This window comes from Oryzias latipes, chromosome 7, assembly GCF_002234675.1.
Source record: "Oryzias latipes chromosome 7, ASM223467v1".
Taxonomy (NCBI): Eukaryota; Metazoa; Chordata; class Actinopteri; order Beloniformes; family Adrianichthyidae; genus Oryzias; species Oryzias latipes.
In genome coordinates this window covers 12,671,324-12,688,316 of record NC_019865.2, presented here as the reverse complement: position 1 = coordinate 12,688,316, position 16,993 = coordinate 12,671,324, and positions in this window count along the sequence as shown.

Below are 16,993 nucleotides of genomic sequence, written 5' to 3'. Positions count from 1 at the left end.
GAGAAAAATATTACAAAACTGATGCCACTCGTGACACCTCAAATTTTCTCTATGCTGCAAAAAGATGGAGAGGTGCAGTTTGAGGGTCGGATTTTTGTACATAGTTTGCCTGATCCTGCTAGTTTCATTGAGCCCTGACCTCACTGGAATAGCCTGCTGCTGAAGCTGCCCAAAGGAGAGTTAGGGGTAAAAAATTACTTTGAGTCGAAAATGAGTTATTACTCTATGGAGTAGTGAAAATATCATGGACGTTGCTAATGAACAAGAAAAGGAAAGACATTGATGCCAACAGGCTGAAAGGTGCTGCATCTATCATTATACAGGCTCAATGACAGTTTATAGTGAGCAGGAGCTGAGTCAAAACTTGGATTCTTGGGACCAGAGCCTGGTTTACTTGGAAAAGCTGTATATGTGCTGGTGATTTACAAAGAATTCATGTACCATTGATTCCAGATGCAAATAGCAGTATTCAAATCAGCATTTGGTTTAACCATGGAAAAAGTACGACTGCAGAAAAATCTCAAAAACAAAATAAAATTTAGCCCCATGGAAATAGAGATGCCAGAGGAAGAAGCAAAAAATAAATGAATAAAAGATTGTTTAGTTCAGCAAGAATATCTAAATGTCAGCCCAATTTCGATATAGAAGATTATTTGTGACAAGGTAATTGCAGTAAAAAAGTCAAAAACGTCTCAAAGGAGAAAAAAGTTTATACGGAATCTCAGCAAATAAAGCAGAACAGATGTCTCAAGAGATGTCACAATATCTACTGTTGAGCAACTAATGCAACTTTCTGACAAGCATCAGATGACAGATTGGTGGACGAACCTATCCATCCTTTTTTATCCTCTTGAGATTTGGCGTACTCATACGTGGACATCGCATTGTGGGTTTTATTACTATTGTAGTTTATTCTAATTACCTGGGGCTCTGTGACTACGAAATTGAAAAAAGAAAAGAAAATATCAAACAAGAGCTCAGGTCTCAAGAGGTTAACTGGTGAATTCCATAGATACATATTGTGCAAAATGAAAAATGAATGTGTATAAAATATCAAACAAACAAAAGGGGCTGTCCTTTGGTGAGGGATTGAACCTCAGGGATTTTAATGTTCTGTGTCATTAGTGTAATCCAAAAATGAGGTGTACAAGTGTTGTAAATGACACATGAGGTTCCTCCCAATTTATGGCTTAGTCCCAACTGCCATTACAGCTTGATATGCGATATCTGTGGGTGAAAAATGGACAAACCTGGACAAGGCAGGTAGCCTGCACAAAAAAAGCAAGGTTGTAGACCCCACAAAATCCTGCAGACTTCAAGGGGCCCATAAGTGCTGTTCACATGATGTGTGGGGGCTCCTTGGGTGCCCTAAACAAGTTTGCCCAATTTTTGTCTACAGACAGCCGGTAGCTAACTGAAAGCACAGCTGTGACTAATGCTTTACAAACAACTAGAGTGTGGCGTAAGGGCACCTCATGACAACGTCCCTCGCACATCATAAGTATGTACAGCTTACATTGATCTTATGGCTACTTCATGATACTATTCTGCATTTCACTTTCAACAAGCTTCAAGGGACCTGCAAGATACTGTCATGGTTTGGATGTCTTTGCCTTAGTTTTTGCTTCATTTGGTTTCTGTCATGTTTGAGTTCTGTTTCCTGTCTTATTTTGGAAGGTTTCCTGTTTTGTCATGCTTTTGAGTTTTACTTCCCTGGTCCCATTCTCTTCTGATGATGTTCACCTGTGTCTCGTCAGTCCTGTTTGCATTTAAGTCTTGTCTCTGCCTTCCTCTTGTGCTGGTCCACACCGTCTCTCCCCTGTCTTCTGCCATGGTTTACCCACAGTAAGTTTAGTTTAGTTTAGTTTTGTTTCCCTGCTCTGCAGCACTTTTTGTTAGTTTAATAAACCCCTTGCCCTGGAACCGTGTGCCTCCCGTCTCTGCATTTTGGGTCTTTCATGCCCACCAGCCCTCCCTACCTGACAGATACACATAGACTGTCCTTAAATTAGTCTTGAACTGTACACTCCTCTCTATGACTCTCCACGGCCCGGACCTGTTCGAATACATGAAACTACTCCTCAAATTGTCATATAAAAATATTGCTTTTGTTATTTTTGCAACGCTTAAAGAAGCAACTGTTAATGATTTCTTTATCTTTGTCAGCGATGACAAAGACAGTGATTAACTATTATAAATGAGCATACAAAATTGGGAGATACTTTAGTAAAACTGCAGTGCACTAGCTACAAAAAAGGTTATTTTAGATAATAACACCTAACTGCTTCTGAATGAGTGGTTTCGTAATTTCCTTGAGTCACTTAGTGACGTCAACATGTTAACAAGCAGCTAGTATGTTCTTTTAACATTGTACCAGTTCAGCTACTGCCCATGGAGGACAGGAGGTACCATCTGTTGCCCTGGTCGTTTTTGTTTGTTATGAGGCATGTTCGTTATGCTTCATTTTGGTTCCAGCAAGAAATAGCATTGCAGTTCTCCTAAAAGTCATGTTTGCTGTGATATGGATTTTTGCTTCAGTGCTTGTTTGCTGAGCTGATGTTTGGCAAGCATGTTTTCCAATCCATCATTTTTGTTTTGTTGTCGTAAAGCGTCCACCTGTCAAGCTATTGCCATTGTAAACAGTAATACACTAACCGTGAGGCACCTAAATGACTTGTTGTCATAGAGACAGACTGCGGCTTCGCTGGTTTTTGTCACTCCCGTCAGTGAGTGCCATGTGAACGGCAATGTCAGTCCTAGCTAAATTATCTGAATAATAGCTTTTGGTGGTGCAGTGAGATATTGGTTTTATGGCATTCAGAAGATAAAGAAATGTAATTTTCTGTCTTCCCTATGACTCCCCTTCTGCCCAAACTGGTCCTTTAGTGGTTATTATCAGAATTAAATATATATTAAATTTTCTTAATGTATATAAAAATGGCATATACATGTCAATCTTGCCCACATACTCACCCATGTTGACATGGAACCCATTCATCCTTTCATATAGATCAATAAGATTTTGCCACAGTTTAAAAAAAGAATAATGTGATCTTTTCAGAATATCGTTTTTTACGATTTCTAGACCTGTGTTGGCATTAGACTTAATCACGAATCATTGTGAGCCTCATGATTCTTCCAGAACAGTCTAACTTCACATACTAAGATAAATGATGGTAAAAGGATAAATGTACTGTTGGCTCTGTAGATCGCGAGAAAGTGTTTCTCACTACACAAAGAGGGCAGTCACCAGTGATGCTCTGTCCCAAAATCATCCCTTGTAAGAGAGGCCAGTTGCATTGGGTCCATGGGCCCAATAGTATCCCTGTGAGGATAATCCCAGGAATTCCCAACTCCTTTTTGCCCCTTGCCTTCATTACTATCTTGGAATTCCCACTGGGGAGGGCTTTGGGCACCTCATGGGACAATGATGGGGGTCGCTCAGGCAATGTCGGAATTCATCAGGGGATGGTGGGGCCTTGGACTGGACCCTGGGCATCTAGGCTCCTTGACCTTCACCGCCCACCATGGGCCCTTCCAATCTACATGGAGTAACATCATGGTACATTCAAGTAAACACACACTCCTTGAATTCACTGGCCCGCTCACCTCTGCATGAATTATTTTGTGTTTGTATACAGTGTTCTCTTGCTATATCGCGGTTCACCTTTTGTGGTATTGCTGCTTCAAAGATTTTTTAATGCAATTTTGCAGGGGTTTTTGTTTGCTTTTGCCTATTTTACGCGGCACCATGTTCTGCGTCCTAATTGGCTGTTGACTTTGTCAATAAATCCCCAGCTTAATTAGTCTGGAAGGTTTGATTGTGGCAGTGAAATGTTTTTCACTGTTTGTGTGTTTTCTATTCTTTTTGCAGATGCACAGGTTGTATTCAATTTTTCACATTTACACTCATCTTCAATTGCGACAGGACTTTCAGGACTTATTTCCTGTGAATGTTTGAACTTTGAGAGTTTAAACAAGAGAGAAAAGTATGAACTTGTTAATATCTGTCTGAGAAAAGTGTACTGTCCTACTGTCCTGTCACACTGCAAAAACAGACTCCTTAGAAATACGTCAAAAATTCTTACTCCGTTGGCAGATCTTCTTTAAATTAGCAAAAAAAAACTGTCAATGGCATTAAATAAAATGGTCTTTTTTGTTTGAATTTTTGTTTTAAGAAAGGTCTTTTATTTTCTTAAGATTCATCTCTAGACTCAACCACTGCAACTCCTTACTGTTTTGTGTCCCACAGGAAACCTTCCACCAACTTCAGCTTGTTCAAAACTCAGCAGCCTACATTAAAACAAGAACCCCAGCTACCCATCACACTACAGCCGTTCTGCAGAAACTCCACTGCCTCCCAATCACATGTCTCATTTGCTACAATATATTGCTCTTTACGCACAAGGCCATTCACAGAGTTGTCCTCTTGTATTTCACTGAACTCCTCCAAAAAGCTGTACAAGCCCACACTCCTCATTTGTCCATCTCACTGTGCACCTATACAACAAATGTGTGTGTGTGGGGGGGGGGGATCATTCAACAGCTCTGCCTCTTTTCTAATTATTAAAGCTTCCTGGAAAATAACAATAATTCTTTTATTTTTTTCTCCCAAGAAAATAATTTTTTAAAAACAAAACTGACATTCAGTTGCTGGGTTTTTCCAAGTGCTTCCAGCCAGTTTATAACTGATTTATGTCCATGAATCTGTGAGCCATTGTATTTCAAGAATGCAGTAGAACAGAAATAGTATGGCTAAGTTTAAACTGATTGAATATCTGGGATCCTGACAAAGAAAAGAACAAAAAGAAACTGTTTACACATAAAAAAAACACGTTTGGTTAAATTTCACACATTTGTAAAGCAACATAATTGTCCTAAGAAGAGGAGCCGATGGTAGTATGGAAGTTTTTCTGTTCCATCAGCTTCAGAATTGTTTTTAAACCTTTAAATTTTCTTTCTGAAATTTTTTTTAAACTTTGATTTTGAAACATCAAAAATGTCATGTCCTATTATTTTCTTTAATAAATATTTCAGTGTTTTTAATTTCGAGACTTAACATTTCGATGGCCCAGAAATTCGATGTGAAAAAATTAGATGGGAAAAACTTCACTCCTACCATCTCATCAGAATAACTAGTCAATCAAAGAACACACTGAAATCCAGCGGATCAAATCATGACACAGACCTGACATCAATATTTGCTATGTTCTGTTGTTCATCAGTGTATCAGGATATTTTCAGGCCGCTTCTGAGTTAGCTAATGCCATTTCTCCAAACTCAGTTATAGTGATTTAGGAACTGGTGGAAATAGCTCTGAAATATTTCTTAGCAGTCAGCTAGGAAGCCGATGGGCCAGCGTGCTCTTCATCTCCACTCCCCTTCTCCCCAGCAGCACCTCATTCTGATGCGAAAGCCTCATACAAGCATCCTGAGCTGAGTTTTTGTGATGAACTGGAAGAGTCACGTAACTAAAAAAAAGCTGCGAATGCGTGAACCCACAAATATTGAAACGCGACTGAGTGGGGAAAACTGCATCTCCATATATTATGCATTAATGGGATTACAAAAGAAATAACACCAACAATTTACATGTTCATCCAATTGCTAACTATGTGTTTTGTGGTAAGATGATAATCATGCTTATCACGATGAAGTTGTGCGGTCATTCCAGTGTTGTGCCAAGATATGTTTCCCCTGCGAGAATTTGTTTCCCGTGTGGCAGCATGACTTCTGGTATCGTTGATTTGTTTTATAGCACTCATACAACAGGTTTGCTGCCATCTTGGGCTCCGATAGAACTGATCAAATGCTAACGTCACGTCTGTGTCATGGTTTGATTGGCTGAATATCAATGTGTTCTTAGATTCACTAGTTATCCTGATGAGATGGTAGACGCAAAAATTTTCCCATCATATTTTTTTACATTGAATTTCTGGGCCATTAAAATAATGAGTCTTGAAATTGAAAACCCTGAACTATTTAAGAGAAAAAATAATATTTCAGGACATAACATTTTTCTGTTTGGAAATTTAAGGATTTAAATAAATTTGAAAAAAAAATTAAAAGGTTTACATTTTCAGAAAAAAAATTCAAAGGAAAGAAGATTTCAGAAAGATTTAAGAAATTCAGAAACTGATGGAACAGAAAAACTCAATGCAATGGCTGCATGACTTTTCCCTTCTAGCAAGGTTAGTTAGGGTGTGTTCACTATTCATGCTCTATTGAAAATGGAAGTAGGTCATCTTCTTTATGATCTTTTAGTTTTTTTAAATACTAAAATTTATTACTTCCTGAAACAACAACAAAAAACGCTGCATTTTTATTATTTTAGAAGGAATTTGAAAAATGATATATATTTTTTTTAAAAGTGGGTAATGTGTTATGGATCTCCTTTGTTTCCATGGCAATTTAGCCCAGCAGCACCAATTTCACAGTTTTAGGGAAGAAATTTGTGCTTGATCCCATCATTATATGGTCAAATGATTTACTCGTTTAATTTAGACATATTAGTCATCACAGCCTTTGTTAAAAATGTATTTGTTGTAAATAAAAGTAGTACTCAAATTGATATGAGGTTCTATTCTCTTCTGTTCTGACAAATCCTTTTTTGTATACAAAAAACATGTGCTCTTAAAAGGTCAGGCTGACTGCAGCTGACACCAAAGATAAAGTCAGCTCTTTAGCCCTTACTATGTGCCAGTCTGATGTGAGGGGGAGAGTTGTCCTGATGTGGTTTATTTAGTGTTTTGTTGCCTTGATTTACGCCTTTGTGTTCAGGTGGTTTGATCAAACCATGCTAAGCCTTTTGCATCTCTATTAGCTGAGTTAAGTTTTAATTTACAGTCTCAGTTTCTGTTCCCATTTTGAGTATAGTATAGTTATGTTATGCAGGTCTGCATAACATAACAAGCTTGCCTTTTTTTCCTTTGTAACCCTTGTGTTATCTTAGATGACCCCACTCTTGCAATTGACGTGTTCTTCCTACCATGACAAAGATGGATAAAGGTGGAAAGATTTTATGTAACCCATGGACACCAGTGAAGATTTCATGTAATCCATGGACACCAGTGAAGATCACAAATCATTGAAGAAAAAAGGTTCAGCGCACTGTCTAGTGGGTCTAGAAGACCCAACTCCCAATGTTAAAATGCCTAGGATAGCACAAGGGTTAAGGAAAAATCAAACCAACCATAAAACATCTTTGTGTCCTCCTGCCTTTCTACTTGGTTCTTCAAAAGTCCATGAATATAAATGAGCACAAAGGGTTACCTAAAGGTGCACACACATGTCTTCTGAAATAACTCCTCAAAGTTGATATTAAGGATCAAAGTGTGTATTAAAAAACGCAAGCCTTTTTTTCTCTCTTATTGGAGTTTGAAAAATTCTAGTGTGATTTCTCATCTACTTTTGAAATCAATGAGCTCAGTTTCTAAAAGTAATCAGAAGATCACAAATTTACTTTCAACACTCCATTTTATTCAGAGTAGATCAGTCCCCCAAAGTACAACTGATTTGGTTACTGCAGTTGCTCTTGTCTCGCTCTCGAGCGCAGATTTATCAGCCTGTCAGTAGGGGTGTCCACCCTCAGCACCATTCTCTGCACTCCACAACTGTCCAGTAGTGCTGTGAGCACAAAATGTGATGAAAGTGCTCATGCAGAAATACACTGAGGGCCATGACCCACAACTTATCAGTTACATTAATGAGCAAAACATAAAGTCAAGTTGTGACATGGAGTCGTGGTCAACTGGGGAAGTCGTAGTGAGTTATCAACAAATAAAAACACAGAAAATTGTATCCTGTACAGTTGTTGAAAAGCATCTAAACATGTAAAGACTACAATGCTAACAATAGACAGTTTTAGAGGACGTTTGGTCTCCTGTCTTCTTCTGATTAGAGCCATATAAAATCAGAAGATGTCTTAACAATTCTAAGAGGTTCATGATTGAATTATCATCATTGTAAAACCTTCTGGGTGTGTCTGCCAGGTAAGGTGGGGTATTTTATCTGGTAATTATACTCTGGAAATGACATAAACATTGACCATTGTTCAATTATCATTGTACCATAACCTTTCCCCACTTCTTTGTATCATGCAATAGTCTTTGCATCATTAACTGATTTAACACAAGACCTAGGTATGTTTAGGTATGCAATTTCCAAAAGAATTCCACAAAGGGATATCTTAGAAACGCAAGTGTACCTGAAAAGTTTTTCCTCAACTTCTTACAAAATGTTCTGGACGATAAAAAAGCTTGGAGGCTGGCACTCTTAATAAAACTATAATACCTCATTACTCTTTCATGACCTGAGGACTTCTGCTTTTGGGAGAACTGTTAAACACCCACTCCAATGAAAGTTGTGTTTTTTGGTTTTTTTATCATGTTCTTGTAGCATTTTTCTCATGATAGAGGACATATACAAAGAAAATAAGCTTTGAATTAGCGAGGGCTTAATGTATTGTAATGTTTAACTGATATTTATCAGGTTGCTTTGATATGTTTCTTTTCCATGTTTTTATATTTAATTTAAACTACGTTTGTTATTTGTTTTATTGGATTTATCATATCAATTTTATTTCTGTTTTATGAATTATTATATTAAATACATTCCATAAGTTTTTTTGTAATCAAGTTTACAAGTTTTATTTTCCTTTGATTTAAATATTTTGATATGGCCTTTAAATTTAAAATAAGAAGACGCTTCCATATTTTCTTGCTTTATTACTGACAACAGCATTTTCAGTCATTTATTAAATTTCATTCTCATTCTTCTTTCTTTCATTTGGAATCCTTTTACTCGCTCTGTATATTATTTATGTGTTTGAATTTCATTGCACATTGTCTCATATAAAGCATTTCTTGCCATGAATGTTTACATGAAATAAAGTTGATTGACAAACGAAAAGGTTGAGTTAAATAAAATATAAACAAAATAAGATTTTGTGACTCAGCTAATTGATGCTTGAATTAAAAGTGCAAAAATTATATAAAAAATATGAAAATGAAAACAATGAAATAAAAAAATGAAATGAATAAAAACATTAATTACCAGTGGTCTAATAGTCTGAAAGAAATTTTAAAAGGGTAGAATTTGCTCCCATGTGGCATTGGTAAAATATAGGAACATCTTAGTTCAAGGTATTGCTGCAAAAAGGTCAGACCTTCTTACACTCGGTCAGCATTTCGGTTTCATTTTCGTTAAATATTGACAATACAATGTGTAATTTGGAGTTAAAATCTTTTGAGAGTCAGTAAAGTCCACTTTGTTCTTTTTAATATGGTTTGATCCATACAATATAAGTGAAGCTGTACTTTATAAGTCATATGATTGTAAGAGTTGTGAGTTGTGATTCACTGTTCTTAGGGCTGTAACACTGTGACAAGTCAGATTGCAGTAATTTTATTTACCCCAGTTAAAAACTGTTGCTGTGACACACTTCTGTAGTTCTCTGAACACACTCCATTCTATGTTCTAGCCCCTAACCCATACCAACTCTGATTTTATGATGTCAAGTTTATATTCCCTGACATTTGTGTTCATTGAATTAATCTTTTATTTTATACGAGTATATTTTCCTGTTGAAAATAAACCAAAATCAATTCAAGAGAAACATTTTCATCAATTATTCACAGAAGAAATTGTTTCCACCATTTATTTCAAGAATCACTTCGCCATCCCGATATACGATATTCAAGCTTATAAAAATTCAAAGGCAAACAAACAAAAAAATGCTAAAAATGGTAAATGCGGACTACCATTGTTCTGTGTTCTAAAGGGAAGGCCCAAGCCCAGTTATTGAAGTAATACTTTGCAATGATATTAGAGAGAGCTATAAAAGTGTCAGTTCTCCAAACAGGCAATTAGAGAATGAGCCACAGTGTGAAGCTTTCAAAGGCAAACTCCTTAAGTAATGAATGTGAAGTCTGGAAAAACCTGTATTGATCTTACGTTTGCATCATTTTGCATTTTTTGAAAAGCAATGTAATTTTTTCCATGTCTTATACCCTCATGTCAAACTAATGTGTGCTAAAGACAATTTTGAATTGAAGACAAAGGTAAATGTTGTCTTGAAGTTCAAAAACAAGCACTGTGAATGTATTGTCTTTTTTTCAATCCACTATTTATTAAACCACTTGAAGCCTGAAAGCCAGATGGGCTCAGGATTTAAACCCCTCCCGGTTTCATCATGTGTTTGATCAGTTGTTTGTTCTTCTGTTTATTCTTTTCCAGAGATAATAAAAATGGAAACTGGACAAAAGATGATTTATTGTCATATTTTCCACCTGGAATTATATTTTCTATAATTGAGGGAGTTTTCTGGAAGCTTAAACTGCTGCTTTCAAGCTGTAGCAGACCTGCTGTCAGACTGCAATTATATGGAGGTCGGGAGGAGAATAAAGAAGGATAAACTGGAGTAATATAGACCTATACAGATCTACTATAGACTGCCAATGTAACAGACTGATATGGAAATTAATTAAATGTGTGCTTTAATAGTTTTACAATAAGTTTTTGACTTTAGTCAATTTTAAAGATGCAAAAGTGATTCCTATTTATAAGAGTGGAGACAAAGACCAATTTGCAAACTATTGACCTGTCTCTCCTCTTCCACAATTCTCAAATTTTAGAAAAAATACTCAATGATAAATTGGTTACATTTATTGATAAATATAACATCATAAATGAAAACCGATATGGTTTTAGAGAAAATAGATCAACCTCATTGGCTATCATTAATGCCGTGGAGGAAATCACAAATGCTCTGGACAAAAAGAAATATGCAGCTGGAATTTTTATTCACTTAAAAAAAGCATTTGACACGCTCTATCATGACATCCTACTTGACAAACTGGAAGTGTATGGGATAAGAGGAATAGCGCTAACTTGGGTCAAAAGCTATTTGACGGGATGAAAACAATTTGTCAAGATTGATCAATTTACATCAGAAACCAAAGGGATAAGTCCTACAAGGATCAATCCTGGGCCCGCTACTATTCAAAATTTACATAAATGATATATTCAACGTTTCAAAGCTTATGAACCTCATATTATTTGCTGATGACACAAACATATTCTATTCTACAGACAATCATAGGAAACTTATCAATGTGGTAAAGAGTTAAACAAAATAAAATTATGGATGGATTACAACAAATAATCTTTGAACCTAGATAAAACCAAAGTGATGTTTTTTGGTAAGTACAACGCAAATAAAGAGCTCTCAATTGAAATAAATAATGTCTTGATTGAAAGTGTTACAGAAATAAAATTCTAGGGTTTTTTATCGATGGCAAACTAAGTTGGAAGCCACACATCAGACACATACAAACTAAAGTCTCAAAAAGTATTTCAATCCTAAATAAATCTAAACATATATTAGAATACAACAGTAGATATTTATTGTACTGTTCTTTGATACTACTCTATTACACCTACTGTATAGAAATTTGAGGGAATAATTACAAGAGCTCACTACATCCTCGCTTGTTACTTCAAAAACAAGCCGTCAGAATTGTACATAAAGCCGGATATCTTGATCATAGAAACAATTTATTTTATCAGTCTAGACTTTTAAGACTGTATGACCTTGTGGATTTTTACACTGCGCAACTTTTATACAGAGCCAGTGGGAAATCGTTACCATTCAATATCCGAAAACAGTTCTTAGAAAATGAAGGTGGCTACAAACTGAGGGGATGTAGGAACTTCAAGATCAAACTGATAAGAACCACAAAGAAAAGTTTCTGTGTGTCGATGTGTGGCACTAAACTTTGGAACGGGTTTAGTAATGAGGTCAAAAACTGTTCAAATATCCAAATATTCAAGAAAGTGTATAAAGAAACTCTGATTTCAGGACATGAAGATATGAGGATTTAAGGATCAACAGGTGTTTGAATAATTCCAAATACATGTGTGAACTTGATTGTGGTGACCCATTTAAAGATCTTTTAATTACAACCAATGAGTATTCCATTGTGTAATGTGCAATAATGATTATTAAATACAATCAATAAGCTATCCATTTTGTTTACTTGATCTGCAATGTGTAGCAATAATTAATGGTTTAATGTGATCATGTGTTCTACTGATAATAAATGATTATTACATATCAGTATCGTTACTGTTTACTGAAATCGTGAATGAATGTTTCCTAAGATAATCAATCATCAAAAAGCTCTGGATTTTGTTACTTGAAGACATTCTTATCTAATCAGAACTGGATTACAAAAACTGTAAAACTATCAAATGAATTAACTCAGTTGGGGTGGGATTATATAAGCTTGCTTCTTCCCACTTCTTTTAAAGCAATAAATCAAGCTCTACTTAACTTTAGTTAATGATCACTGTATTTAATTAAGCAAATGTGATTTAAGTGACTTTTTTGTTTCGGTTTTATTTTCGGTCTTTTTAAACTATGCATTTCAACATTTCTTTAATGAGTTGATAAATATGTGTAAATTCTTTATTGCTTTGACTACAATGCTTGAAATAAATCAATAAATCAAATCAAATCAAAGATATCATTTCAGTTTTTAAATATTTATAAAGATTTTTATCATGGTTCTATTTGTTGTGTATGTTTTTATGTGAGCTGTCGCAGAAATGTCATATTGTAAATAAAAGTGAATATTAGATTTTTTTAAATGTTTTTTTAAAGAACACTTTTTAAAACAATGTATAATATATTGCTTAATATTTTTATTTTTTAAAACAAACATTAATTTTATCTCTATGTTTAAATATGCACAGCTTAGTGAAGTAAACACATGATTCAACATGAATAATTTTAACAGTTAATAAGAAGTAATACCATGCCAATACTTAAATTCAGACAAAGTGCACTGTTTACTATTTTTTAGAAAAAAATTATTTGTTTTGGAAAACTGTGGTTGAGTTCTGTTAAAAACAATCTGGTTATTTCCAGAAACTATCTAGAAAAGTTTTCCATTCTATTATATAGAGGAGAATAAGAAAATTGTCATCTTATTTTTGACCGCACCTTTATGTCAAGTAACTTACTACATACTTTGTTAGGAAACTTGTCATTTATGGCTAAATGAAGGGATAAACTTACATTGTAAAACCGGCAGGTATGAAGCACCAATGATTTTTAGGGCTGCATCTCTGAGAAAATGTAACTGGTTCATTAATTTTTTATTGGATGGCGGGTGCCCTAACGCAGCAATGGTCAGTGAGCTACAAGCTTTTTGATAACATGTTAAAAAATATTTAAGGTCACTCTCTGTCCACAGGTTGCTGCATAAGTTTCACATTTTTATTTCACACTACTTTGAGGCTGTCTATGAATAGTTTATACTCTGCAGCACACAGCGGGGAATCTCACAGTTTAGAGTCAGTAGAGAATTCAGATGACAGAATAAGGCTACCAAAAAGTCAAAATAGAGGCTCCAGAATGTTTTGGTTTTTAAGATAATTTTCCCCCACAAATGAGGAATAATAAATTAAATGTTAGCTGTAACAAATTGCAAGATTTGGCATAGTTTAACACCTACTAGACGTTAATTACTGTAAGAAGATTCATCGACTAATTCAACTGTACTTGAGTCAGAAAAGCCCACTTTCCAGGTCCTGAGTGAAAAAAAATTTCTTCAGAATAAAGCATCTTGTTGGGTGTTTTACTGGATTTATTTTGGCTTACTGTTCTTTTTTTGCCTTTAGATTTTTTTAAATGTCCCCAGCTTGGGTTCTTCTCAGCCTCTGCCAGTTAATCGCACTAAGTTTAAGTGAATATATAACTGTCACATAGTTAATTACATAAAGTGTTTGAATTTGGTCGCTCAAAACCTAATCCTTAGTTTTGTCCCTTCTTTGGCCTCCTATACGTTTTGGTTCAGCTCCCTAGTTTTTTACTCAGAGGTTTTAGTGTATTTAATAAATTCTTCGAGTTTCTGACTCTGGTTCTCCTGCACCTTGGCTCCTCCACAATACTATAGCAGCATCAGTTTCCAAATTTTGAGCAAGTGGTTGATATTTTATGGTAAGCCAAAGCTATAAAAGAATAGTGCCCACCTTGTTTAATGAGAATTTAATCTTTTAACTGCTCAAGCATGTAACTTATGATTAGTCCAAGACATAAAAAAGCTGTTCAGCTCCTTCCAGCCATTGATCACATTGATGTTTTAATTATTTATCAAACTTTTATTTAACGTTTTAATAGTTTCAGTAGTTTTGTCTTTCAGGCAGCACACTGCTGCTGCATTTTAAACTTATTTAGGCCGTGGCTTGGGAAGACTAAAATGTAGCTTAGTGGAAGCTAGCTGTTGGGTTCAGTTTCTGAAGTGAATGCCATATTTGTTCTTATTGCCGAGCCTAACAACAATGATGCAACACGGGCGATCACATTGATAACTCACTCTTTCATTCCCTGAACAGAAATTGGAGGTTCTGGAAGAAATTTGAGACAAAAAGGCTGAGGAAATCTGACTCTGAGTCATATGTTTATGAATTGTATGGTAAACAGCTAATTTGGTTGTTTGTCAAAGTAGGTGATTGGTATTAAAAGTGAAAAACCTTTGATCAGGAAACAGCATTTGCTGGACTCCAAAAGACACAAAAGTGTTTCTGTTCCTGCATGACCCAAAACTGTGAGGGTTTTACTGAGACCTGATTTGCATTATGCTGTTTCCCTGTTAGTGATTTTCATCAAAAAAATAAATTGCCAAGCTTGTACACATGCATTCCCTCTGTCATCATCTCTGGGATTCAGATGCTTCGTGATCACTTTGTTTAAAAAAAAAATGGAAGGATGGAGATCTGTGCAGAAGTGCAATATGATGGCATGAATAAGACACGTGGGCCAAGACAAGCTGGATGAGGGAGTTAGAGCCTTGGCAAATGAACACAAAGCCAGTCCTGCAAACAAGTCAGAGATCCAGTCACAAGTATTTAGAAACCAGAAGTTTAAACAACTTGTTACAACCAGAAAATGCATCACCTGTTTAATTCCTCTCCCTAAATCTACAATTCAAAGCACAAATGTGATGTGCAAATTAAAAGAATTTCCTGTGCAATGCCAAGCCAGCATATGATTTAAATTTGTATTTTTCATTCTTGGTTACACCAAAATTGTAAAAAATACACAAATCTTTAACTTTAACTGCAATTGCGGGGATGGGGTAGGAAGAGGAGGATTCAACCTTTCATGTCCTGAAAAGAAGACCAAGAAAATTCAGGAGGTCAAATTGTTTTTTATTATGTCTTTTTTGTGCCTAAAATAATACAGATTTTTTTTCCCTGTCAACACTTTGATCTGCAGACACAAAACCAGGCTAAAGAAAGAGTTTACAGTATTTGTCCCTGTTTAGTAAAAGTGAAAGGTTCATCACAGAAATGTCCCGTTCCAGCTCACGGATCAACATGACTCACTATTTATCACAAACTCAGTCTTTTCTTTATGGTTTAAATGTATGGCATAATATATTTTGAAGGGAAAAACCCAGCCTGGCAGTGGGTAGTTTTCCAACAATTGTGGTAAACAACTAAACCGATGAACTGGTTTGTGTTGTGGGCAAAAATCACGAAACTGTGGTTCAGTTCAGCTGAGTTACAGACATAGAGCCTTTAAAGACTGCATGGAAATGCAGTGACTGATTGTGTTTAGTAGTTTATAGCGAAGCAGTTTATAAGTGCAGTAACCATGCATGCATGGGGGAGGTGAGTGATGATCTACAGCTGGAACCAGAACTCCGCCATCAAAAGTAGTTCTGCATTGAGGCAGAAAGAATAAAGAGAGGCGAAAAAACACTGAACTTTCTATTTGTTATTTTTTTTAAGATTATGGATTTTTTGTTTCAAATACATGCATCTAAGCATTAATCTTAGATCAATGAATCTTAGAGTCATGCTTAGATTATTTTCCTTGTGTAAAGGACATCTTTAAGTTTAGTTTTTATTTGGGGTTTTGTGAAAAATAATTTGCTATGTTAGTCTGCAACACTTCTGAATAGATGCGAAATGAATGTGTACATTGTTTTTTCTATATATGAACATTTTCTTGATCTTTAAATAAAGTTGTTTGGACACAGTATACGGCAGGAGTATAAATAATATACATACAGAATAAATGCAGTTATTAGAAGTCTATTGTGTTAGCTGCAAGCTTCCATGGTAGAAAAGAACCGAATCAAATGTGCACAAAATTGTTTACCTACTCAATGGCCTATAATCAAAACAAATATATATTCATTCACCATAAAAAAGACCACACTTAATTCATGGCACCTACAACAGCTGTGTCGAATATCTAAACAGTCTCAGGGACCTTTAACACAATAAATATAAAATAAGTTTTTTTAGGCAACGTTGAAACCTAACATTTGTCCAAGCTAACATGCTTGCTTGAAAATACAAGCAAGCAACATATTGACTTCCGTGTCATAGAAGCCCCGTCTCCTTCCAATCTGCTGTCTTCTTAGGATTAGAAAACCACAGAAGACAGTGAGTTTGTGCACTGATTATCAGTTTTTATAGATATGAAATTATTTTCTAAAAAGCGACAGGGGCAATGAGGATTGAAGGCAAAGCTGCCGATCTTAACATAGTAAATGAGGTTGTATTGATGTAATCTAAGTTTAATGGAAGGAAATGGGATTGTGATGCTGCCACTGTTTTTCTAAAGGAAGCACAGCATTTCTTAAAATTGTTTTCATCCTTCATTGTGAGATAGAAGTTTTAACAGCAAATCAACTGATTTTTTTAGTCAAAACGAAAGCTATATTACTGATAGAAATGCTTTCTTGAAAGGTTTTGGTCTAAGCTCTGATAAAAACTTTGAACACTCCAAAGTCATCTTGATCACTCCAAGTCACATAAAGCCGTGCTAACTTGATGAAAGGGATCTACACCCAAAATGTCCATGTTTCATCATGTAAACTAGAACAGCCGAATTTTTTTTACGTTTTTTTAACAAAATAAAATACAAAGAGGCAAAATGTTGAAAAAAATGCCAGCACAAAGAACACCTAGA